The sequence below is a fragment of the Muscardinus avellanarius genome (genome assembly GCF_963383645.1).
Source record: "Muscardinus avellanarius genome assembly, chromosome: 2".
NCBI lineage: Eukaryota > Metazoa > Chordata > Mammalia > Rodentia > Gliridae > Muscardinus > Muscardinus avellanarius.
Genome location: NC_137787.1, coordinates 46,794,079 through 46,821,917, shown reverse-complemented (window position 1 = coordinate 46,821,917; position 27,839 = coordinate 46,794,079). Strand labels below are relative to the sequence as shown.

The following is a 27,839-nucleotide window of genomic DNA, read 5'->3' as shown; positions in this document are numbered from 1 at the left end:
GATCAAATCATGACATGTATCTTAGTTTCAGACCTGTAGAATTTAATTTTGATTTAATTATGTAACCTTAGACGCAAAGTTTGTGTGACCCAGTTTTTTTTACTTAATTTTTATTTTATTTTTCAAGGTATAATTTCCTGCTTTATTTGTTTCTTCCAGAGAAGATTTTCTCCCATATTTAAAGACACAGCTCCTTACATGGGCTTTGGTGGAGGTCGTGGGGCAGCACCAGGGGGCCTAAATCAGGGTGGGGGTGTCTGGTCTTTCCGGGCTTTACAAGCTCGATTCCTGATCACGAGATCAATTCGTGACCATTGCTGTGAACGGCACAACTCAACACAGTAATGAAGCTTCACATAGAGCTTGGAAAGCACATAAGCATTGAAGACACCTGCTTCGGAAATGTCCCTGATGGCTGCGATCTCCACTATGTTTCAAATGACAAACTTCTTGATGGCCTTGTCTTCGGGCACACACCAGGCGCAGTTCAGTTCATGCAGCGAACTGGCTGCACATGGCCTCGGCCTTTTTCGGTACGACCGTTATTCCTTCTTTTTTTTTCATCATCTTGGAAGAGAGGACTCTAAAGAGCTACTTAAATTTTAAATATACTGGTAAAAGCAGCTCTAAGGATTATTTATCACTCTTTGTTTAAAGTTCTAAGATTCTCTGTATCTCACCATTATCTATAGACAGTGAAAGAGTTAAAAATATACCACTCTGGCATACTGACTATTTTGCATTAACAGCACTTGAAAAACAGCAGGTGTAAGAATATCGTTCTGACCTATTTTCTATTTCTTAAAGGCAGGAGATGAAATTCTCTTATGAAAGACCGAAGGAAAAGCAACAGTCTGATCATCAAAGACTAGAAGTTGAAAGTGATAGAAATCTGTACAGAACTCGTTAAAATAATTCATCCTTTAAAATCTCCCTGCCTAATTTAGTTGCTTCTTCAAAACTTCCTGTTCTCTGTTCAATTCCATCTATAAGTTACTGATCCTGCTTCTTCCTTCGCTTCTTTATGACACAGGTTCCATGCCCCGTAAAATTTGAATTAAAATAAATTTATATGATTTTCTCCTGTTGATTTGTCTCATATCGATTTAATTTTCAGGCCAGCTGAAAAGAAAGCCTAGAGGGGAACCTCACACCCCTACAATGGATTACTGCGCTCAGAGAGTTGATATTGAAAAATCAAATTCTATTCTGAAATAACCAATACAGAGCTGGGCTGTGGCTCAGTGATATAGCATGTGCCTATCAGGCATGAAGCCCTGGGTTCAATCCCCAGCACTGAAAAACAAAACAGCAACAACATGAGTTGACAGTTTCTGAAATTTCAATCAGCTAAAGTTATGAAGGTGCTGTTTACTAGGAACAAGCGATTTGTTTCATTGCTTAAATCTTTTAAAATTTTTTTTGTGATATTGGGGATGAAACCCAGGGGCTTTCTACCACTGAGGGACACCCCCACCCTTATTTTTTATTCTTTATTTTGAAACAGGGTCTCATTGAGTTGCAAATGGCCTCACTAAGTAGTAGCGGAGGCTGTCTGTGAACCACGATCCTTCCTGTCTCAGCCTCACGAATGCTGGAATTACAAGCATGCGCCACCATGCTTGGCTAAATCTTTTTTTTTTTTAAATCTTAGGAATTCTATACAACATGTATAGTTATATCCCATTATGATTTCAATTTTTACTTTTTTGTAATTACCTTTTTTTCCTTTTTATTTCTTAGTGATACTGGAGAATCCAGAGGAGTTCTACCTCTAAACCTGCCATCTTCCTATCTCAGCCTTCCAAGTACTAGGGTAGGCCTATGTTACCGCGCCAGGCTCATGATTATCTTTTATTGTGTTTATTTGCCTTCCTCCTATTCTTTAAAATCTTTTTTTTTTTAATTGGTGCATTGTAGTCATACATCTTAATGGAGGATAAGATAGTAAAGGCAAACATGGCACACATCACTCATCTAACCCTTCCCCAATTCCCTCCCCCTCCCTATTTCTCATGTTTGGCTTAGTGATTGACTCTGATATGTTTGTGAATGTACATCATGTACATTAGGGGATTTCCCTCTTCCCCTCCCATCCCCCTCAGTCAGGTCGCCTTGTTTGCTCATCTATGGTTTTTCCTTCTTCATCTAGAGTTCCTCCTATGACTCTTTTTCTCCCTAGCTTCCATATATTAGGGAGAGCACCCAATTTTTCACTTTTTGTGACTGACTTTAAAATCTTTTAATTGACACATAAAATATCTAAAGATGGAAGAGAGGAGTTTGAATATATTCACCTTAAACAAATAATAAAAGTTTAAGGTGATGGAGGTGCTAATACTTTGAGTTGCCCAAGACCCAACATATCCATGAACCATTGTCTAACTCTTAACCCCATAAAAGAATTCCCAAAAAGTTTCCTATTTCAAACAATTACAAAAGAAAACTGATGTGAGAGATAAAAAAGTAGAATATTTTTGCTAAATTATCTCAATCTTGACTGGGCTACAGAAATAAAGCCATAAATGGATATATCTTTTTTCTCCTGTTTCTTTAGAGGTTTCCTACACAGAATGTATTTTATATTTTTTATTTCAATGGAAAAATCAAAAGAACATTTCAGATGTCTGTTGGGTCAGATAATTACTTTAAAGGTTGTGTAACTGAAAGCTGATTGAAATTGGAACAATGTTCTTTTCCAAATGAAGCAATTACCAATGGATTTAGCAAAACAAAATTTGACTGATACTGACATAAATGATAAAAAATTAAATATGAAAAATTTATGGTACTTCAGGTCATATAATTGAGTGTTTTGAACATAAAGAAGTATACAATTATTATTATTTTTTTTTTTTGCTACTGGGGATTGAACCCAGGGGCACACTACTTCTGAGCCACATCCCAAGCTATATTTTAAAAAATTGCCAAATAATTTTATATTATATATTTATGGAAAGTATACAACTTTCATGAATAAAAGTCAATTTACCACCACTAAACACAAATAAAACAATATTTAATTAATCATGGTTTGAATAAATCATATATATTTTAGTTGGGCTCTGACTATATGATTTTTCTATCTAGTTAGAAGAGCTGCATAAATTTTTTCTCTGTTTTTGCTTAAGTTACCTGATTCAAACATTTTATTATAAACTTTCATAAAATGAGATTCTCACCAAAATATGCTCAGGGAAAATTTTAATGGGGAGACAATAAGAAGGCCAACTACTTTTACTCTTAACTGGTGCCAACATTTTTCTCTTCCCTTAGACTTGAAACTTGAGTCATTTTTGAAACTTCTCTCTTTTGAGTCTTCATATTCAATCAGATACCAAACCCTGCTGATTCTTCATTTGTAGTTCTCTCTCTCTCTCTCTCTCTCTCTCTCTCTCTCTCTCACACACACACACACACACACACACACACACACACACACCACTTCTTTATAGTCCCATTGTCAATTCCCTTCATTTTGTGCAATTTCAACCCCTATTTTTGCAATCTTTCAATTCATTCTATATTGTTTCCAGAAAAAAATTTCCCTCAACACCACTTTTCTCCACTAAAGACAAGCAAAACAAAAAACAATAAATAATTGCAATTGCTTTCTACTGTTAATAGAATAAAATCCAAATTCCCTGAGCAAGCACTGTGTGTGTGTGTGTGTGTGTGTGTGTGTGTGTGTGTGTGTGTATGTGTGTGTTTTACTGGAAATTGAACCCAGAAGCACTCTACCTCTGGGCTACACCTCCATCCCTTTATTATTCTTTGTTTTGAAACAGGGTCTTACTAGGTGGTTTAAAGTCTGGCTTCACATTGCCGAGGCTGGTCTTGGACCTGCAATCCTCCTGTCTCAGCTTCCTAAGTGCTTGGATTACAGGTGTGCACCGTCATGCCTGGCTAGTGAACATCTTTTCAGGTTATGTCTGTAACTTTAAGAGCTTTATCTAGATCTAGTTTTACATAGTCCCTGTCTCACTAGGAAAAAAATAAAAGTGCTTTGACTCAGAGAATCCTCTTACTTTGCAACTTCAAACTTTCTCTCCTGTTCTTCATCACCGGATGTCCTGCCGCCTGACCTCTTCAGATTGATAGTGAATTTGAGTGCCATCTTGGCTTTGGAGTACAATTTTCAAAGTTTGCTTTTGCTAACCAGGAATGGTGGTTCATGCCTGTAATCCTAGAATTTGGGAGGCTCAGACAGGATGATCACAGATTCAAGACCAGACTTGGCAATTTAGCAAGACTCTCAGCAACCTCGTGAGAACCTGTTTCAAAACAACAACAGCACAAAATTAAAAATGGCCAGGGTGGTATCTCAGAGGTAGAATATCTCTGGGTTCAGTCCCCAGTACCATGTGTGTGCGAAGTCACTATGCCAGCAACCAGTTGTGATATAAAAAATAAAACAATGGAGGGATACTGTTTTTCCTTCAGGGGGTGGATTTGATTGGAAGACATTGCACAGAGGCAGTGTCATTTAAGATCCTACAATGTGCTAGGCATGGTGGCGCACGCTTGTAATCCCCACGCTTGGGAGGCAGAGACAGGAGGATCACGCAGGTTCGAAGCCAGCCGCACGCGCTGGCTTAGGAGACCCTGTTTCCAAAATGAAAATGTAAAAATAGGTCTGGGAGTGTAGCCCGGAGGTAGAAGGGCTTCCAGGAACCCCAGTACCAGCAAAAAAAAAAAAAAAAAAAAAAATCCTACAACGTGAGTAGCGTTTTCATGGGGGCCAATGGCCTTAGAGTCCAATGAAATAATATAAGAAAGGTCTAAAGTGTTAGAGAACATGGCACCATTAAGGGATCAAAATGGGTAAACAATCAAGCCATGGGTGCCTAACTTTATTCTAAATGTGACCAAAATACATTTCAGTGTTTTCCTTCATCTAACTTCTGGTTAGGTGGACTAGTGTCCGTGAGAAGACAGGACTGGAAAGGCCTGCTTACAAAGGCTCCTTTGAAGGGCTGGTGAGCCTTGGGTGGACACACTGCTCTGGCACGAGGCCATCCATAGCTAATAGGAAGTCAGCCCTGTGATTTCTTTTGTCTCGAGGGTCTGACTTCTCTGTTGCTTCAGGTCTCGTGTCTCCTCCATCAATGCCACCAACCAGCATCAAGTACTCTTAGAAATCCACACAGAAGGGTAAAGTTCCTTTTTGTATTGTGTTATTCTACAAATACCCTTTAAAAAGTACATAATATAAAGTAGATAATTGTTTATAGATCAAGAGGAAAACCTGCAAAGCAAATGTGCAATGTGCTAACACCACTTTAGTATTTAACTTTATTATTCATGATGGTTATTATGTATGTTTGAAGATCCATAAAATTGATTTTCTACCCACTGGGGAATAAATGGGCTATTTAAAAACCATAGGCCCACAAACGAATCCCCCGAGGTGCAGGAGAGCACATTTTCCTCCTGATAATGGCCCACAATTAGAGCACATTCTCTAAGACACATAAATTAAAGCAAGAAAATGAAATGGCTATAAATAGCATAGCTCGTTCACACTGAAGGAATTGAGCTGTACACTACAAATCCTTGCCCAAAATAACTTTGTTCTGGAGTTGTGAGCACTGATAAGAATAGGTTATGGAATCACCAGATGGGAAGAAATCCTAGTCTAGTGCTAATCTTTTCTTTTCTTCCAAACTAGATTGGATCAAACCTCCAAGAGGGACAAGAATCTGTCTTATTCTGATTTGCATCCATGAGTATCCATAAATAAGACTGAAAAAAATGGAGAATGCTATGATGTCCTTTAGAGGTCACACTACACAGTATCCCTCCCCTCAGAGGTGAAAACTAGGTAAAGCTATCAGATCTCACATGCTGGATGAATGCTCAGGGTATGAGCATCTCTTCTTATCTATAGTTAGGGTGCTTGCGGCTATGTGGAGGAATTGAAAATGTCTTAAAGATGCTCCTGAGATGCTTCATCCAAAATCAAGACACCATACTGGGGGTCTAGGAGTAGACAAAAGGCCAAAATATAGAACTAAAATAGAGCAAATAATCAAAACCAGGTGTTCTGAAGGACTTGACTGGTTGGGCTGGGTCCCTTTAATAGATCTAGTGAGATAAACCACACCTCCACTCATGGATATTAAGTATAGACACTTCTTCTTCAGAAAAAAATTTAAAACATGAATCTTTTGAAAGACAATTGGATAATTAGGAAATATGGTTTGCATGACACAGCCTTCTTTTGATTATAACAATTATAATCAAGAAGGAGCAATAACATTAGAAAAAAAGCTCTGGCTTGCACAGCTGGCTATGCATTTCACTCTGTGAATTTTGTGTTTTGTTTGTAATGACAATGGGGGTGATAAGAATCTTGTAAGAGACTCTCAGATCTCAGCACTGTCATCCATTGAAACAATTTTTTTTTTTTGTAATGTGAGCTCTCTCCATAGAGCAGAAAAGACATTTTCAGTTACATGTCTTTGCTTTAAATTTAATAACATTCATTTTTAAAAGTCTGGAGGATAGTAAGGAGTGAAGAAATTTATAATCAGGTTTATTTTTTATTAATATTAAAAATATTTTATTTTATTTTATTTATTTTTTTGTACATTTATTATTTTATTTTATTATTTTTTTATTGGTGCACTGTATTCATACATCATAGTGGGATACAAACTTTTGTAGGCATACATGCACACATCGCCCAGTCAGCCCCCACCCGATCCCCACCCCATTCTCTCCCCATCCCTCCCTCCCATGCTTGGCTTAGTCGTTGACATCTAGTATTATAGCAATTTATCCAAAATTTAAAATGATAATCTCACATAACAGTTTCATTTGTCTGATACCAAGCTTTTGATGACTTAAAGATAACATTTCAATATTTTTTTACTTTCTTTCTTACCAGAGAATATTTTTTTCTATTTTTTTTTTAGGTGAAACTATCATATATATTTATTTTTCAGAAAAAAATCTATCCTAATATGGAATATGGACTCTAGATACCCAAAATGATCTTGAAATAGAACAAAGCTAGAAGATATATATTTTCTGATTTCAAACCATATAAAGCTACAATAATTGAAACAGTGTAGTACTATTCTAAAGGCAGATATATAAACCATTGGAGTTAAATAAAAGCCTAGAGCTAAATTCTTCCCTATATTGTCAAGTTATTTTTGACAAGGTTTCCACGAACCTTTGGTGGTGGAAATAATAATCTTTTAACTAAATATTGTAGAAACATAATAATTACATGGAAAAGAATAAAGTTGGACCCTTACCTAATCCCATATACAAATATTAACTCAAAATAGATAAAAGACCTAAATATAAATCTTAAGACTATAAACTTTTAGGAGAAAATCTGGGACATAAAACCTCACAACATTGAAATTGGCAGTGATTTCTTGGATATGATTTCAATGGCACAGGCAACAGAAGAGTATACAAACTCCCTAAAAAAAAATATTGTATATCCAAAGACAATGTAAACAGAGTTAAAAGTTACTGATAGAATGGGATAAAATATTTCCAAATGCTATATCTGAAGGTATATTAATATTCCAACTAGAAATCCTAAAAATTAACAACAATAAAGGCAAACAATACCATTTAAAGATAGGTAAAAGACTAACATAAGTAATGAATCTCCACAGATAACCAATCTTAGTTGACTGTTGGATGGAAACTCTTGTTTCTCTGGTTCTGCTGTGTGTTACCTATTTCTTCTTTGTAGTTAATCTCTTTGAGTATTTTCTCTAGTGCTGGTTTTGAAGACATAAATTCCTTCAGTTTCTGTTTGTCATGGAAGCTTCTTATTTCTCCATCTAATTTGATAGAAAGTTTTGCTGGGTAGGAGATTTTTGGCTGGAAGTTGTTTTCTTTCAGAGTTTGGAATATGTTACTCCAAGCCCTTCTGGCTCTCATGACTTGGTTTGGGAAGTCTGGAGTGATTCTAATTGGTTTGCCTCTGAATGTCACTTGGCCCTTTGTTTTTGTTGCCTTTAAGATTCTCTGCTTGGCTTCCACATTGGTCATTTTGACAATTATGTGGCATGGAGATCCTCTTCTCCGATCCTGTCTAAAGGGAGTTCTATACGTTTCCTGGACCTGCGTATCGACCTCTTGCTCTATGTTTGGAAAATTTTCTGCTATTACTTCCTTGAAGAGATTGTTGATCCCTTTAGTATCACTTTCTTTTCCCTCCTCTATTCCAATTATTCTTAGGTTAGCTCTCTTAAAATGGGCCCATATTTCTTCAATATCAGATTCCTGCTGTTGGATATTTTTTCCTAGATTAGAAACTATGCATTCATTTTTGGAATGATCATCTTCTAAGAGCGAGATTCTGTTCTCCATGTGTTCTAATCGGTTGTTTGTGCTTTGAATTGAGGCCTTTACTTCATTAATTGCATCCTTTATCTCTTTTTGGCTCTCTCTGAGTTCTTTTCGAAGCACCTCTATTATTTCTACAGTTATTTTCCTGATTTGATCTTCTAGAAATCTCTGATTTTCTGTTTTATCGGGTTCTGATGTTGTGGGGTTGTGGGCATTCATTGCTCCAGTATTATTCCTCTTTCCCATGAGTTCGGAAGTTTGTGCCTTCTCTGGGTTCTTCCCTTGGGTCACTATGACTTCACTTAAGGTGTTCTGGATCTCGAGTCAGTAGTATCTCAGACCCCACTACTCCTTTACTGGGTTGTATCACAGAGTCTCCAACCCAGAGAGTCGATAGAGGCTGCTTTAGACTGTGGGGGGTGCCAGGTTGCACGTTCTCCTATGGTGTGATATCTCTGCCACCGCCCCTCCCCCACTGGGTCAAGTCCCAGGGAGTACAGTACTGGGATTTCTCCTCTGTGGCCCACAATTTGACTCACTGTTCTTGAGTACGCAGATGTAGCTGTACTGGATTCGGTGAATTCTCTGCTGCTGCCACCGGTGGCAATATGGCGCCGCTGTTACGCCCTCAGCCCTGAGGCTGGTGTGTTTCTTCTTGGTTTTGATTTACACTCTGAATCCCTGTGGCGTGTGCTGAGCTCAGCCACTGGGAGCTTTAGATTTTACCTGCGGCGAGAAATCCCGCCTGGGTGTTCCTCAGCGGCTCACCTCGGCTTGCTGTAGCTGTCCGGTGAATTTGCCGCTGCTGCCGGCAGTATGGCGCTGCTGCCGCGTCCTCGGGCGTGAGGCCGGTTATCTCCTCTGTGGCTCTGAGCTCTGTTCTCAGTCCGCTTTCTCTCTGGAGCCTGGTGATTTTTTTTGTTTCTCTGGTGATGGTGTTTTCTGGCTATGAAAGGCGCTGATTTTGTGGTAATGGAGATTGGTTGTTAGCGGGGCTCTTAAGCCCCGCTCTTCTCGGTTGCCATCTTCCCGGAAGTCTCTATAATCAGGTTTAGATGAGACTGCCTGTCCATTTCTCTAGAATGTTCCATGAAGTGACATGAAGGACAGTGCTAGTATGTGAGTAGCAGTGACTGGGTAGGGAGGACAGGAAATGGTCACATCCGAACTCAAGGTATCACATGGCATGCTACTCCCAGATTTCTATGTTTTGAGGGCTCCCTTATAAGGGTAGTGTGGTAGCTTACAATCTCAGCTACTAAGGAGGACATTTTTATTTTCCTTTGTTGGATATTATGACAGCCATGTTCACTGTGTGTTTACAGTTTATTCTCAATGCTTTTTCTTTATTTAATTTTAATTTTTAAATTTGTGGGGGATAATAGGGATTAAACCCAGGGGCATTGACCTCCAAGCTATAACCCCAACTTTTTTTTTTTGGTGGTACTGGGGTTCCTGCAAGCCCTTCTACCTCCAGGCTACACTCCCAGACCTAGTTTTTTATATTTTTATTTGGAAACAGGGTCTCTTAAGCCAGTGTGGCTGGCTTTGAACCTGCGTGATCCTCCTGTCTCCACCTCCCGAGCGCAGGGATTATAAGTGTGCGCCACCACGCCCAGCAACCCCAACCCTTTTTATTTTTAAGTTTGAAACAGGGTCTCCCTAAGTTGCTGAGGCTAGCCTCAAACCTGTAATCCTCCTCTCTCTGCTTCCCAAATAATAAGATTACAGGCATGCACCACTGCACCTGGATTTTCAATGCCTTTTCTAATTGGTTAACCATGGGGTACTAAGCATGGCGTAATGGCGCACTTGTAATCCCAGTACTTGGGAGGCTAAGAAGGAAGATCCAGGCTTGCGGACAGCCTCAGCTACTTAGTGAGGTCTTCTACAACTTAGTGAGACCCTGTTTCAAAATAAAAAAATAAAAATAAAAAAATAGTATTGGGGATATAGTTCAGAGGTAGAATGCCCCAGGTCGCATCCCCAGACCTGCAAAAAAAAAAAAAGCGTGTGGGGGGTGCATGTAGTGGAGAAGATGCCCAGATCACATCTTGGCTCAGGGAAATCTAGTGCCTGATTGATTAATATTGTCTGGAATGGTTGTGAAAAGGAAGTATTTGGGTGTGACTTTTGTTAATTGGCCTACATTTCAGACCCTTCAGAGAAGCAGAGATGAGGAGGAAAGTTGCCTGAAAAGTTGGCTATAAAGAATCCAGCAATGCTGGGCGTGGTGGCGCACATTTGTAATCCCCGCGCTTGGGAGGCTGAGACAGGAGGATCACACAGGTTCGAAGCCAGCCTCAGTTGGCTTAAGAGACTGTTTCCAAATAAAATATAAAATAGGTCTGAGAGTGTAGCCCGGAGGTAGAAGGCCCCTGGGTTCCATCCCAAGTATCATCAAAAAAAAAAAAAAAAAAAAATCTGGCAGAGCAAATGAAGCTGGGGATTGTTATTAGAAAGAACTTGATTATTCCATGGTCTCAGAGTGAGCTGATCACTAATGCCCTGAAAATTAATGATGAACTAGGATCTTTCTCCAGCTGGAAAGCTGTGGGCATCTGAAGAGAGACCAGAGCAGGAGATGCTTAAAATCCACTGTGGTAGTTAGTGAGAACAGATACCTGTGGTAGTGCCACCCCCCTTGGTGGGAGGAAACTAAGAAGCTGAACTCCCCCTAACACAGGTGACTGTAGCTCTTCAGATTCTCTGGAATTGCTTTGTAACCCTACTCTCCCTGAGGATGAACTGAGGCAAATCCAATCATTATCTTTTGGAGGCAAACTCAGGTATTTGAGTTTAAAAGCATCCCAGGAAACTGTGGGCCACTGGTCTAAAAGAAGAAGTGCCAGTATTATAATATTTGCTGTTGGCATGACCAACTGGAAAAGAAGGGTAAGAAATGGATTATGGCAAAAGGATCTGAGAAGCCCTCCACCTTTACCTCTTGGTAAAGTGGCCTGGTAGCCCACTGATCTTCAACCTGGACCATATTCAAAAGCTGTGAGGTCTAAAGGGAAAACTTTGTTTAAAGCCTTCTCTACCAAGTCTGAAATTGAATGGAGAGGGTAGAGAGGAAATAGGAGCTGGAGGTAGGAGAGGGACAAGGGGAAAGGAAACATGAGAAAATAGCAAGCACTACGGGAAGCCAAGAGCTCCCTCAGTCTTGAAATATGTTTGTAGAAGCTGGGCATGGTGCCGCACAACTGTAATCCCAGTACTTGGGAGGCTGAAACAGGAGGATTTTAGGTTCAAAGCCAGCCTCAGCCACTTAATGAGGCAGTCAGCAATTTAGTGAGACTCTGTTTCCAAGTAAAAGAATAAAATAACTTGGAGGTAGAATGCCCGTGGGTTCAATTTTCAGCACCACTAAAAACTTTTTAAAAAATACAAAAGATATGCCGGGCGTGGTGGCGCACGCTTGTAATCCCCGCGCTTGGGAGGCAGAGACAGGAGGATCGCGCAGGTTCGAAGCCAGCCACGTGTGCTGGCTTAGGAGACCCTGTTTCCAAAATAAAAATGTAAAAATAGGTCTGGGAGTGTAGCCCGGAGGTAGAAGGGCTTCCAGGAACCCCAGTACCACCAAAAAAAAAAAAAAAAAAATACAAAAGATATCAAGAGCTGGTGTACAGCTCAAAGGGAGAACGTCTTATACATATATAAAATTGCTTAGAGTCTGAGTGTAGGAGAGAATCCAGTGAAGGAGATGAAGATGCTTAACTTGGAGGAAAACAGCCTATAATGATCATGGCAACTGTCTTCAAACACTTGCACGAAAAGCTACCATATTCTAGTCTCCTAATAAAGCCAGATCCATGCCAGAGTTTAGAACAAACAATATCCATAACTCTTGGCATGAAGAAAGAATCACACTTCTTTAGTGTGGCTCCAAAAGCAGAATTAGGACCAGAAGATTTAAAGTTTTGAGGGTACAGTATTCAACTCAACCCTCCAAAAGATCTTTCTATGAACATTCAGTTTTTAAAAGTGGAAGGCTTTAGATTGCAGCACTGGGTCTAAGTCCTAGGTTAATGATCATCAACTGTGTGATCTTCAGAAATAGATTTAAACCGGGTGTGTGATGGCATACACTTGTAATCCCAGCTTTTGGGAGGCTGAGACAGGAGGATTGTGGTTCGTGGACAGCCTCAGCTACTTAGTGAGGCATTACACAACTTCGTGAGACCTTGTTTCAAAATAAAGAATAAGAAGTAGGAAGGAGGTATAGCTCGGAGGTTGAATGCCCCTGGGTTCCATTCCAAGACCCGCAAAATAAATAAATAAATAAATAAATAAATAAATAAATAAATAAATAAATAAATTTAAATTCTCTGATTTAAGAAAACAAACTTATCACCAATACATAATTTAAATAACCAATACATGAAAATTAATTATTACCAATACAAGGTAATAATACATGATTTTGAGGCTCACAAGAAAAAATTATGTATAAGCCCTAATGCAATGTCCAGTGGTGGTTGTAGCACAATGTTCATGGACACTTTTCTTTTGCTCTAGAATTGACAACTGGAATCCAAAGCTTAGGACAGAGATGTGTCAAGGACTGAACAATAAGCATAGTTGTGCATTGCTTGATGACAGGATTATCTTCTAAGAAAAACATCTTAGAAGAAATACATGGGCAATTTTGTTACTGTGTGAACATTATATTATACTTACCTGGACAGAATAACCTACTGCACACCTAGGTATATGGGATATGTGTATGGTATAGCTTACTGCTTATAGGGCCATAGTAAACAAAACAACATGATATTAAATCAAGCACAAGAGAAAATAATGCAATCAAGAGATGTAGCAAACACAAAATATATGAGGTTGCTACCAGCAAATAAGTGGAAATACACTATACAACACTGACAGAGTAGTCAAGTAGATAAATAAGCCATAAAATAGTTGTTTATTATCATTATCAAGTAATATGTAGGGTGTACAATCACATGTGCCATACTTTCCTATGACTGGCAGCACAGTAGTTTGTTTACATTAGCATCAACACAAGCATATGAGCAATGCCTTGAACTGTGCTGTTACAGCTGCTATCCATCATTTCTAGCAGACAGGAATTTTCAGCCCCATTATAATCTTATGGGAGTACATATGTTGGTGAGTGATCTGGCATTGAATGAGACATTGCTGTGTGGTAAATAACTGTAGTAAATGGACAGAAACCAACCATTCTTTGAGGGCGTATCATGAAGCAGCTAAACTTGCTCTGCTTCTGCAGCCTTGGTTGGTACCAGCTGCTTCCTTTCCACATAAGCAGACAGGGGCTGGGAAGAGAGACTTCAGGGAAGTCATCTGCAGCTGTCGGGGTGCTGGGGAGTAAAGAGATGCTTTTCCTGTTCCCTCCTCCCTCCTCAGTTGGCTGTCCACTTCTACCATTGATGGGCCTAGTCCACCTCTGTTCAATATGACAAAGAAGAGAATTGGAAAGAAAAGGAAGAAAGGGAGAGTGCTTCCATGTTTAACCTTCAGCAGTTGGTGACAGAGGTGTCATTTGACCGTGGATCAAAGAGATGTGGTGGAAGGCAGCCATGCTTCAGCCTGCTTCATCAGTGTCCCACCCAAGAGAACTGGCTGCCGAGAAAGTGGACCCTGGTAACAAAAAAACCAGAGTGAATCACTAAGGGTAGGAGCAGATGGTGGAGATTATGAAGTGGGAGGTCCTCTATGGGATTTCTGGAAAATTCACATAAGCATCAGCGAGGATTTGAACATCAGCCACAGAAGGCACCAGCAGACAGGGAGGGTTGTCCAGAGAGGACCTCAACACTGCAGGCAGGTAAGAAACATCTCTCTGGCTCTCCATCTCTCTATCCAGGTTCCTGACAGAGGGGAGGAATAAAAATGACAGAGAAAGAGCCTCCAAGATGTGATATCACCACCACACTCTTAGGATGAGGGAGAGGATGCTGCAATTGTGTTGGACCAAAATTTAAGTGTCAAATATCTGTTGCACATCTGTAATACCAGTACTTGGGCGGCTGAGACAGAAGGATCACAGATTCAAGGCCAGCTTTAGAACTTAGTGAAGCCCCCTCTACAATTGAGTAAAACCCTGTTTTAAAATAAAAATAAGCGGAGCGGCCTGAGCAGCCGAGCGGAGCGGCCAGAACAGCCGGAGCAGCCAGAGCCGCAGCGCGGATTGGCCGGAGCGGCGGCGCGGAGTGGCCGGAGCCGTGGAGCGGAGCGGCTGGAGCAGCCGGAACGGAGTGGCCAGAACAGCTGAACGGAGCGGCCAGAACAGCCGGAGCAGCAAGAGCCGCGTCGCGGAACAGCCGGAGCAGCCGGAGTGGCCAGACCCGCGGTGCAGAGCAGCCAGAGCAGCGGTGCAGAGCGGCCGGAGCAGCCGGAGCGGCCAGAGCCGTGGTACGGAGCAGCCAGAGCCGCGGCGCAGAATGGCCAGAGCGGCGCGGCCTACATCTACCCTAGCAGCACCAGGCTCCAGAGAGGAGGGAGACTCAAAACAGAGCTTAAATCCAGAGAGGAGGTACTCTGGCCTCGCGGCCTAGGATGCAGAAGCAGCGTCTTACTGCTGGCGGCAGCGGCGAGTTCACCGGACGGCCCTAGACCAACCCACTCAACCAGCCACCAGGCGCCTGAGAGGAGGGGTGGACAGCGAGCCGAGGTGAGCAGGTGCTGAACAGCCGGGCGGCAGTCAGCAGTTTTGTTGGTGCAGGGAACATCTAAAGCTCCCAAGGGCTGGGCGCAGCACAACTGGCAAGGACTCAGAGCAGAGTTCAAAACCAGAGAAGAAATACGCCGCATCACGGCCGAGGGTGTGGCAGTGGTGCCATATTGCCAGTGGCGGCAGCAGCGAATCCACCGAGTTCACTACAGCTCCATCAGCGCACTCAACAACCGTGAGTCAAATTGCGGCCCCTAGGGGAGAAATCCCAGTACTGCACTCCCAGGGACTTGCACAGATAGGCTCCCTGGGTCGGAGATTTTAGCAGTGCAGCCCAGTGGGGGAGTGGCAGTGGCAGAGATATCATACCATAGTCACAACTTCCCACTGGAGAACGCCCAACTTGGCACCCCCCACGGTCTAAGCAGCCTTGATTGACTCCCTGGGTCTGAGACTTTGTGATACAACACAGTAAAGGAGTAGTGGTGACTGAGATACCATAGACTAGAGATCCAGAGCATCTTAAGTGAACTCGTAGTGACTCAGGGAAGAACCCAGAGAAGGCACAAACTTCCAAAATCATGGGAAAGAGAAATAACAATGGAGCAGTGAATGCCAACAACACCACAACATCAGAATCTGATAACACAGAAACCCAAAGATCTCTAGAAGATCAAATTAGGAAAATAACTTTAGAAATAATAGAGGACTTTCGAAAAGAATTTAGAGAGAGTCAAAAAGAGATAAAGGATGCAATTAATGAAGTAAAGGCCTCAATTCAAAGTATAAACAACAGATTAGACCACATGGAGAATAGAATCTCGCTTCTTGAAGATGATCATTCTAAAAATGAACGCATAGTTTCTAATTTAGAAAAAAAAACTCGACAGCAGGAATCTGACATTGAAGAAATATGGGCCCATTTCAAGAGAGCTAACCTAAGAATAATTGGAATAGAGGAGGGAAAAGAAGGTGAAACCAAAGGGATCAACAATCTCTTCAAGGAAGTAATAGCAGAAAATTTTCCAAACATAGAGCAAGAGGTTGATACACAGGTCCAGGAAACTTATAGAACTCCCTTTAGACAGGATCAGAGAAGAGGATCCCCACGCCACATAATTGTCAAAATGACTAATGTGGAAGCCAAGGAGAGAATCTTAAAGGCAACAAAAACAAAAGGCCATGTGACATACAGAGGCAAACCAATTAGAATCACTCCAGACTTCCCAAACCAAGTTATGAAAGCCAGAAGGGCTTGGAGTAACATATTCCAAACTCTGAAAGAAAACAACTTCCAGCCAAAAATTTCCTACCCAGCAAAACTATCCATCAAATTAGATGGGGAAATAAGAAGCTTCCATGACAAACAGCAACTGAAGGAATTTATGTCTTCAAAACCAGCGCTAGAGAAAATACTCAAGGAGATTAACTGCAAAGAGGAAATGGGTAATTCACGCCAGAACCAAAGAAACAAGAATTCCCATCCAGCAGACAACTAAGCAAAGAAGAATAAACAGTATCTCAAACAGAAATAAGATCTTAACATGTTGGGAATTAAAAATTATCTCTCTATAATCACAGTGAATGTAAACGGCCTCAACTCCCCAATAAAAAGACATAAAGTGGCAAAATGGATTAAAAGCCAGAATCCATCCATCTGCTGCTTACAAGAAACACACCTCACAAGTAAAGATAGGAACAAACTCAAGGTAAAGGGCTGGAGCAAGGTAATCCATGCTAATGGTACTCGAAGACAAGCAGGAGTAGCAACTATGATATCAGACAAGTTAGACTTCAAACCCAAACTTATTAGAAGAGACAAAGAAGGTCACATTTTACTGGTAAAAGGAATAGTCCAGCAAGAGGAAATAACAATAATCAACATCTATGCCCCAAACATAGGGGCAGCTACTTTCATAAATCAAACTCTTTGTGACATGAAGTCACACATAAATCCCAACACAATAATACTGGGAGACTTCAACACACCTCTCACAATACTAGACCGATCTTCCAGACAAAGGGTCAGTAAAGATGTCTCAGAACTAAAGAACACCATTAACCAAATGGACCTGTTGGACACATATAGAATATTTCACCCAACTACAGCAGAGTTTACATTTTTCTCAGCTGCTCACGGAACCTTCTCCAAAATAGATCACATCCTGGGACACAAAATGAGCACTAGCAAATTTAAAAAATGTTACATACTTCCCTTTGTCATTTCAGACCATAATGGAATGAAACTAGAAATCAACTATAAGAAGACCCAGAGAAACAACATAAACATGTGGAGACTGAACACCACACTTCTGAATGAAGAATGGGTCATAGAAGATATAAGAGGTGAAATCAAGAAATTTCTAGAAACAAATGAAAATAAAGAAACAACATATCAAAACCTCTGGGACACTTTGAAGGCAGTATTAAGAGGAAAATTTATAGCACTGAGTGCTCACATAAGAGAAACAGAAAATCTTCAAATAAATAGCCTTATGACACACCTCAAAGCCCTTGAAAAGCAGGAACAATTGAACCCCAAAGCCAGCAGAAGACGGGAAATTATTAAAATTAGAGCAGAAATTAAAGAAATAGAGAATAAAAAAACAATACAGAAAATCAACAAAACCAAAAGCTGGTTTCTTGAAAAAATTAACAAGATTGATAAACCACTAGCCAACCTAACTAAAAAAAAAGAGAGAATCAACCCAAATTATGAAGATAAGGGATGAAAAGGGAGACATTACTACTGACAGCATAGAAATCCAGAGGATTATCAGAAACTACTTTGAAAAACTATACTCCAACAAAATGGAAAATCTGGAGGAAATCGACAACTTCCTAGATAAATACAACCTTCCTAAACTGAGTCAAGAAGATATAGAACACTTAAACCAACCAATAACAATCAAAGAGATTGAAATAGCAATAAAGAGCTTACCATCAAAGAAAAGCCCAGGACCAGATGGTTTCCCAAGTGAATTCTATAAAACCTTTATAGGAGAACTAATCCCAATACTACTCAAACTATTTCGGGAAATAGAAAAAACCGGGACTCTCCCAAATACATTCTATGAAGCCAACATCACACTAATACCCAAATCGAATAAAGACAGTTCAAGGAAGGAAAACTACAGGCCTATATCTCTGATGAACTTGGATGCAAAACTATTAAACAAAATACTAGCAACACGCATTCAAAACCACATCAAGAAAATCATTCACCATGACCAGGTAGGGTTCATCCCAGGGATGCAAGGCTGGTTCAATATACGAAAAACAATCCATGTAATTCATCATATAAACAGAATCAAAGACAAAAACCACATGATCATCTCAATAGATGCTGAAAAAGCATTTGATAAAATTCAACATCCATTTATGATAAAAACACTGCAGAGAATTGGAATAGAAGGAACATATCTCAACATTATTAAGGCAATCTACAATAAGCCCACTGCCAACATCATATTAAATGGGGAAAAACTTCAAGAATTCCCCCTAAAAACTGGAACGAGACAAGGATGTCCACTATCACCACTTCTCTTCAATATAGTACTAGAGACTCTAGCCAGAGCAATAAGGCAAGAAAAGGAAATCAAAGGAGTACAAATAGGAAAAGAAGAACTTAAGCTTTCACTATTTGCAGATGACATGATACTATATTTAGAAAACCCAACAAACTCAACCAAAAGGCTTATAGAACTGATCAACAAATTCAGCAAGGTATCTGGATACAAAATCAATCTTAAAAAATCAGAAGCTTTCCTGTACACCAACCATAAATCCACTGAAAAAGAAATTCAGAAAACACTTCCACTCAGGATCTCCCACAAAAAAATAAAATACCTAGGAATAAACTTGACCAAGGAGGTAAAAGATCTCTACAAAGAAAATTATAAAACACTGAAAAAAGATATCGAAGAAGATCTTAGAAGATGGAAAGACCTTCCATGTTCATGGATTGGCAGAATAAATATCATTAAAATGGCCATCCTCCCAAAAGTGATCTACAGATTTAATGCAATGCCCATTAAACTACCAAGATCATTCCTCACAGACATAGAAAAATCGGTCCTTAAATTTATCTGGAATAACAAAAAGCCCAGAATAGCCAAGGTAGTTCTCAGCAACAAAAACCATGCAGGAGGAATCACAATACCTGACTTTAAACTATACTACAAAGCCATTGTAATAAAAACAGCATGGTACTGGCAAAAGAACAGATATATAGACCAATGAGCAGAATAGAAGACCCAGAAACAAGTCCACACACTTTCAGCCAATTGATTTTTGACAAAGAGGCCAAAAACATACACTAGAAAAAAGATAGCCTCTTCAACAAATGGTGTTGGCAAAACTGGTTAACCATATGCAGAAAATTGGATGTTAATCCCACTTTTTCACCCTGTACAAAAGTCAACTCACAATGGATCAAAGACTTGGAAATTAAACCAGAGACCTTGAAGCTCCTTGAAGAGGGCATAGGTCCAACACTACAACACATAGGCACAGACAAACATTTCCTCAACAAGACCCCAAAGGCACAACAAATTAAAAGGAGAATCAATACATGGGATTGCATGAAACTGAAGAGCTTCTGTTCAGCAAAGGAAACTATCAAGAACCTCAATCGAGAGCCAACAGAATGGGAGAAGATTTTTGCCACCTACACCACTGATAGAGGACTAATATCTAGAATATACAGAGAACTCAAGAAACTCAACACTAAGAAAACAAAGCATCCAATAACAAAATGGGCAAATGAACTAAATAGACACTTCACAAAAGAAGAAATTCAAATGGCCAATAAATGCATGAAAAAATGCTCAACATCACTGGCAATCAGAGAGATGCAAATCAAAACTACCCTGAGATTTCACCTAACTCCAACTAGAATGGCCATCATTCAAAACACAAACAAAAACAGATGCTGGCGAGGATGTGGAGAAGTGGGAACTCTAAGACATTGTTGGTGGGATTGCAAATTAGTGCAACCACTTTGGAAAACAGTATGGAGAATCCTCAGAAGAATGGGAACAAATCTTCCATTTGATCCAGCAATACCACTGTTGGGTATCTACCCAAAAGAAAAGAAAACAAACTACCAAACTAATGCACGTGTATCTATGTTCATAGCTGCACAATTCACCATAGCCAAACTATGGAACCAGCCAAGATGTCCATCAACAGATGAATGGATTACAAAACTGTGGGATATGTACACAATGGAATTTTACTCAGCCATCAAAAAAAACTCAATTACATCATTTTCAGGGAAATGGATGGAACTGGAGGACATTATGCTAAGTGAGATTAGTCAGTCACAAAAAATAAGAAAGCAGATGCTTTCCCTAATATGTGAGAGTTAGGGAGAAAAGAGGAGCAAACAAGTCAACCTAAAGGAGGAGAAATGAGGGGGGAAAAGGAAAATCTCTAAAGCTCACAATGTACTTAAACATATCGAAGTCAATCACTAAGCCAAGCAAGGGAGGGAGGGACGGAGAGGGAATGGGGTGGGATTTGGGTAGGGGTTAAATCAGCAATGAGTACATGTTTGTACACACAAGTTTTTTACCCCAATAAGTTGTATGAATATAATGCACCAATAAAAAAAATAAAAAAATAAAATAAAAATAAAATAAATAGGGCTTGGGGTATAGCTCAGAGGTAGAATGTCCCTGAGTTCAATCCCTAGAACCAAAATAAGTAAATAAGTAAATACACAAATAAATAAAGTGAACTAGAAGATTGGGCTTTAAATTTTTTTTTTTATCCTTGAAAATGACCAGAACTCTAGAGGTCTATCAAAGATGTCTTCAGGAGACACAACAGAGAGATTGTGAACATGGCAAGTGACTACAGAAAAAGAAAATGATGGCTTTACTTCCTGTGAACTGGGATAGTTCAACAAACCAGATGTGGTAGCCACTGTTTTCATTAACAACACAGTGGCAACACGCAGGCTGAATGATGCATCTTTGGGGAAATGCACGGCTGATGAATCACCGTGTGCTTATGTGGGTGGGGTTTCCCCCGCTGGGACTGGGCTGCTCCTGTGGCCAGCTGTCCTCAGAAGGGGTCAATGGCGGGGCAGGAAATTAGAACTCTGGGGCCTGTAGTTTGTGTGATGGGAGCTCCCCAGAAGAGACACTGAGGTCCTGAGGTGCTGCTCCTGAGCACAGGCCCAGCCATCAGTGTCAACTGATGTAGGCTGCTGCTTCCTGGCCCTTGTTCCCAGCCTTTGTGGTGATTTGATCAATCTCTTACATACTTTGACTTCTGATGTGCTGGGGGAAGTTAAGGGGAAGCGTCTCAAACACACTCAAAGCAAAGCAGAGAGCGTGGCGGCTGTGGACACCAGCTGAGAACAGCCTTGTCCAGAGTGACCCTCTCACAACAGCCAATCACAACAGAAGCCTTGCCAGGCGCTTGAGGGACCAGTTCCTGAACACCCCCCAGATTCCTAAGTGTACCAGAGAATGACTGGGAGTAGGGGTTAAGAAATTATGCCAATAACCTGGTGTGAATCAAACCCTTATCACGTTAGTTCCACTCTAATTAGCTATCCAACATGGAACCAGCTCCTGACACTACACATGCTTAAAATATAGTTTCCTTTTAGGGAGTATTCTAAGGGTGTTCTTAGAACATCTGTTTAACACGTATTTATTTTGCACTTATTGTATATCAAACAGTTTGCTGAATGCTTTACAAACAAATTCTATTAAAAGTCTAATATTATAGATAAGGAAAGTGAGACTTGCAAACTTAAATTGCCTAAGATCTTGTCTCTAATAAGTATTAGAGCCAGGCGTGGTGGTGCACGCTTGTAATCCCAGCATTCGGGAGGCTGAGACTAGAGGATCATGGTTCACGGACAGCCTCAGCTACTTAGTGAGGCACTCTGTAACTTAGTGAGACCCTGTTTCAAAATAAAGAATAAAAAATAAAACATAGAGCAGGGGATATAGCTCAGAGGTCGAATACCCCTGGGTTCCATCCCCACACCCGCAATAAATAAATAAATAAATAAATAAATTAAATTAAATAAATAAAAAATAGTAAGTATTAGAGACTCCAAAGGTGGGTACAGTCTCCAACTTAATGGTGGTCAGACTTCCAATTTTTCGACTTCATAATGTGTATGATAATGTAATAACCATACGACTATTCTACTTTTCACTTTCAGTACAGCATTCAGTAAATTGCATGAGATATTCAATGCTTTATTATAAAATGAGTTTTATTAGATGATTTTGCCCAACTGTATGTAGGCTTATTGATGCTAAGTGTTATAAGCCTGTTTAAGGTAGACTAGGCGAAGCTCTGATGTTTGGTAGGTTAGGTATATGACATGCATCTTTTTTTTTCTTGTTCTGGTACTTGAGATTGAACCTGAGGCATTCTACCTCTGAGATACACTCCTAGTTTGTTTTATTTTTTATGTGGAAACAGTGTCTCACGAGTTACTGAGAGTCTCACTAAGTTGTTCAGGCTGGTCTCAAGCTTGTGATCCTCCTGTCTAAGCCTCTCCATCTTCTGGGATTAGAGTAGTACACCACTGCCTGGCTTGAAGTGCATCTTTGACTTAAATATTTTTAACTGATAAGGTTCCATTGGGATCTAACCACACCATAATTTGAAGAACACCCATCCACTAGAGTATCCTCATCTAGAAGAGTAGGATGACAAAATTGCAGAAGATGACTCCTTGATGCAGGTGTGTGTGAACTGTTTGGGGGCATGTGCATTCGTATCATGGGTGGGGAAGAATGGAATTAAGGGAGTGGTCAGGGAAGGTTTCTTAGAAGACATGCCTCTAAGGCTGAGTTATAAATGATTTGCAGGATTCAAAGGAGGGAGCGCCCTGTGTAAGGGTCGGAAGAGTGCAGAGAAGCTGACATTCTCACGAAAGGGTCAGCAAAGTGATTCACACAGAGATAGTTTAGTAAACATTCAGAATAGCTGAATGACAGCATGGGCCAAATCAAAAGACACCACATAGTTTTGGGCGGGCAATAGGGGTCTGGGGAGACGCTACCTGTCAGCAGCCTGTCAGTAAGACTGCAGACATCAGACATCGAGGGGCCAGAAGCCAGGTGATTAAAAAAAAAAAAAAAGGCAGCACAATGGGGGAGTGGCAGGAATGTTTGAGGCTGTTTTCTGAGCAAGGACATTGAATTCTAAGGTTTCTCAAGTGGTACACATCTGGATGATGAGACCCATCACCTGGCTGGGGTGTTGGCTGAGGGTGTTGGCATTGGAAGCATGCTCCAACATTTTCAGGGTAAGTAGGTTTTATATATATATATATATATATATATATATATATATATATATATATGAATCTATAATTCTACTAATTGCTTGGCTTTTCCTGAAATGAATGGGTTTGTAAAATGCCTTGGTATCATTACACAAAAGCTAGTTTTTATTAAAAGTTGCTATTTTACTCAACTTTTTGAAAATGTGCTGCTAGGGTATTACGGTCAAAACCTGTGATTTTTGTAATAGTGCCAATTAAACATCTCAGGTTTTCGATGTGTGGACAGAATGTTGATTGTGACTCTAAAACCCATCACCTAGTGCAATGAAGCTCACATATATATCACCACAAGCAATGAATGGACCACCTGGCTTGGTGGGCAGCTTAGCTAAGAAGGCTTCAGAAGCCTTATCAGCCTTGAGAACACCAGCGGCATCTCAGTGTTTGTAGAAGCCTTGAGAGGCTTCCACTAAGCCCATGGCCTCTCTTTGGACACCTTCTTGGTGTGTGAAGCACAGAAACAATTACCAACATGAAAAGACATATCTGAACATGGTCCTGTTAAACAGAGCACATTTGAGCATGTCCGTGTGTTTTTACCTTGAACAACTGCCATCATGTGTGGTATAATGGAGGTCATGACCTCCAAACTACAACCCCCCATCACATCTCATTATTCTTTTGTTCAAATAAAATATGGGCATGGTGGTGCATGTCTGTAATTCCAGTGCTTGAGAGGCTGAGTCAGGAGGCTTAAAAGTTTGAGACCAGCTTGAGGCCAATGTCAGCAATTTAGTAAGAATTTTAGCAATTTAGCAAGACCGTTTCAATATGAAAAATAAAGAGGGCTGAGGGCTGGGCTTTAGCTCAAATGTAAAAAGGCCCCTGGGTTCAATCTCCAGCACCAAAAAAAAAAAAAAAAAAAAAGAAAGAAAAAAAAAATCTCAACAATGTCTAAGAAACTTCTGTTTAAAAAGGATTACTGCCAAGCCAGGTGTGGTGGCGCACGCTTGTAATCCCAGTATTTGGGAAGCTGAGAGAGAAGGATTGCGGTTCACGGACAGCCTCAACCACTTAGTGAGACCCTTTGCAACTCAGTGAGACCCTGTTTCAAAATAAAGAATAAAAAAGTAGGGCTGGAGGTGTAGCTCGGAGGTAGCTTGGGTTCCATCCCCAGTACTGCAAAAAAAAAAAAAAGAATTACTACCAAACATAATCTTTGTCACTTGGCCTTTGTCTTCTCCTTAGTTGGGCAACAGCATAGAGATGCAAATAAAATAAAAAAGGCTAATGTTGATCACTAGCAAAGGCAGTGTGATGGAAATTAGAGACTGTCTTTGACAATTAAGTTGGGGGTGGTCTTTCTTAACTGCTACCTGCTTCAATATAACTCTGCAGCCTCTGGAAAAAATATTGCTCTGGGCTCCACAGAATCCCATCATTTTTTTATATCTCCTGGTGAAATTCAAAGAGTCCTCAGGGGTACACTCCCAACCCAATTTCAGTTTTAGAGATAGAATCCTGTGGTGTGTTCTATGTCTCACAGCCATGTTCCTTCCCTCCCATTCACAGGGAAAGGTCAGTTGATTTCAGCTCTATTGTTTTGAGAGAACTGTCCAAAGCTTTAAAAAAAAATTTTTTTTCTTTGTCTCAAGTTTCAATTTGTGGTGAATTTTTCTGGTTAAATTAAAAAAGTGCTAAAGAGACTGAGTAGCCACACGAGAGCTCAGAATGGAAAGACTGACTGCTTTCTGATTTTGCTGGTGCTGACAAGCATCTGCTCAGCTTAAATCTCACAGATGCAAACACCAACCTTGCACTTCTGAGGTTCCTGTGGGGTTCTTGTCGACAGTGATGGCAGAAGGTGTTGACTTCATTGGAAATTCCCTGATCAAAAGACCCTTGCTGATGTCTTGCAAATAGAGTCTCCAAGCTCTGATATTCTGCTTGAACCACCACTACTATGCATTTCTGACCAATGTAATTTGTTAGAACGAACAAAATTAACTGTGTCTTCTCCTGTTACCTACCTTTGTAGAAAGTCAGCATCTGCCCAAGCATGGGTGCTTCCCATAGTGGTCCGTAGTTTAAGAGAAAGGTCCAGTTCTGCCCAGTATACACCAACAACCTCTACACATGTCCTGATATTCCCAAAGGTCTTCTGCCTTTAGACAACATTTCTTGGAAAATTGGAATAGAAAGCCTCCATTATTTTCTTTTTCAGGAAATGATTCATGGTATTTCCAAAATCAACAGAATCTTTCTCATGCAGCAGAATATTTGAATTCCCAAAACAGGAATTGCAGACCTCCACAATCTCCTTGTTCATTAAGTTTATGTCAGTTTGTGTCTCATTTGCTAGTGATTCTGGCATGCTGGCCCCAAATACAACAATATAAAATACTCTTTTACATTTTAACATTTTTAATTAAAAAAATTCTTTTCTCATTATCCCCAAAGCACACCCAAGGTCTCGTTACTGTCTTTCAGAAGAGAAATTGGATGATGCTGCAGAGGAGATGTGTTTGGGGCTGTATAAAGAATGCTGGAGACCAGACACACCAGGTCTCGGCCCAGCATCTGCTGTTTGCTGGCAGCATGACTCAAGGTTCATCCTGCAACCCAAAAGCCTCCATTTCCTCAATTGTAAGAATTGTAACCCTCTGCTGAGGTATACATGAGATCAGAAGACCTAATATTTTTTTTAAGAAATGAAAAAAAAAAAAACAAGATTACAAACAAAATGGTTCTGAATGATTGCAAGTCTAATGATTGGCAATTGGATGCTTTCTCATGTAAAGGACAGGATGCTACCTCTGTCTGGTGGTAGAGCAGATTCCCTTGTGATGAGCCAAGCATTCCGATGCAGAATTCCTCTAAGTGGCTGGTAGGGCTGGCGATAGGACTTAGGCAGAAGTCTTTGATGAGTGAAGCTCCCCATCTGGTCTTCTGGCAAATAATCAGGGCTGTTCTGTGAGCTCCTCAGCGCCAAATATTCTGTCATATGTACACAATGTACCCTTAGTGATTGTATTTAGACCCTGTAGAACATGAATTTCTTCTACTAGAGTTCCAATGTCTTCAAAGGGGTTGGATCCCATTAGCAAATCTGTATAACTAATAATACTCAATTCATTATACCCTCCAAGATGGAGGCTGAGGTATGCTGACCACAGATCAGAAACACTCATTAACCCAGCCCTCTGAAAGGTGCGCAATTCCTTCTGCTTTTCCTAGGAATTGTTTCAGACGTTGCTTCTCTAAGCTCGAGGGAGCTGTCCACCCTGGCCAATGCAATTGTAGGAAGGCCTGAGGCTTAGTCTTAACATTCTTACTGCTACAATCCAAAGTGACTAATCACACAACTTAGAGGAAGGACAGTTAATTTGCTCAGTTTTTATAGATTTATGGGCTCAGTCCATATGAGTCCCACATCTGCAGAGCTAAGGCATGGCAGCAGGAAGGACAGAGAGAGCGAGAGAAAGAAAAAGAAAGAAAGAAAGAAAGAAAGAAAGAAAGAAAGAAAGAAAGAAAGAAAGAAAGAAGGAGGAAGGAAGAAAGGGAAAGAGAGAAAAAGAGAGGAGAAAGAGAAAAGGAGAGAGAGGGAGAGAGAGAGAAACACAAAGTTTCATTTTTCATATCCTGGAGGCCAGAAGTAGAAATAGTGAGCAAGAGGAGGAAGAAGGATATGTAATCCTCAAGGTCACACCCCTACAGACCCCTCTTTAGCAACTAACCCTGCTTCCAATATTGTCTCCTTGACTCTGTGAGGACTGGGAGACACTCTAAATCCAAACCATTATACCCTCTAACCTTGGTTTAAGACAGCTTTGGAGAGCCACCCAGAATCAGAGCTTGGTAGTATTTCCTGAGGCCTTTGTTGTAATTGTTTCATGGTTCATTTGAACCCTTTTTCTTCTGCCCATTCCTATTTCCCTTCCTTCCACATAAATGGTACACATGGGAACATGCCCATGCTAAGACTTAGCCCAGGAGCCTGAGATTGCTATCCTTTGAAATACTGGCTTACAAGTTTGGCCCTTGGCTGACATCTGGAACCTGAGTTTCAATAGGGTATTTACCATGCCCCAAAATGATTAGAACAGCTCACCGTGCTCAAACTGTAAAATCAATGTGGTTCATGATAAATAGCCACCTTCTCTCTGGGAGTCTGGAATCTCGATACATGCTAGGTCAAGGAGACCTATATGACCAGTTCCCACCAAAAATCCTGGACACAAAGTCTCTAATGAGCTTCCCTGGTAGACAGCACTTTCTTGTGTCACCACACACGTCCTGTAGGACTCCACTGGATAAGATCTTAGAGGCTTGTACCTTTTTTCCTCTCGACTTCATTCCACATCCTTTTTGCTTTGGAGGTTTTTCTTGGTGTCCTTTTGCTGTAATAAATCATGGTACAACTATATGCAGAGTACTCTGAGTCCTGCTAGCAAATCAGTGAATACCTTAACAAATTTCTGGCATGCAAATCCCTATCATCTCAGAAAACCTGACTTAAGTCACCCTCTCCTCAACTCTTCTCCAAGAAGAGCTCTTCTGCAGCTCAATTTCAATGAATAGGACCGCCAT

At 40.5% G+C, this 27,839-nt stretch overlaps 1 pseudogene across 1 annotated transcript; it reads right to left on the bottom strand.

Moving 5' to 3' along the window:
• Positions 1-27,839, bottom strand: LOC308258693 (annotated as a pseudogene). The gene is made up of 4 exons: positions 27,774-27,839; positions 27,585-27,693; positions 26,064-26,246; positions 1-567 (listed from the first exon to the last, which is right to left on the bottom strand). The product of its transcript is annotated as an uncharacterized misc_RNA (transcript).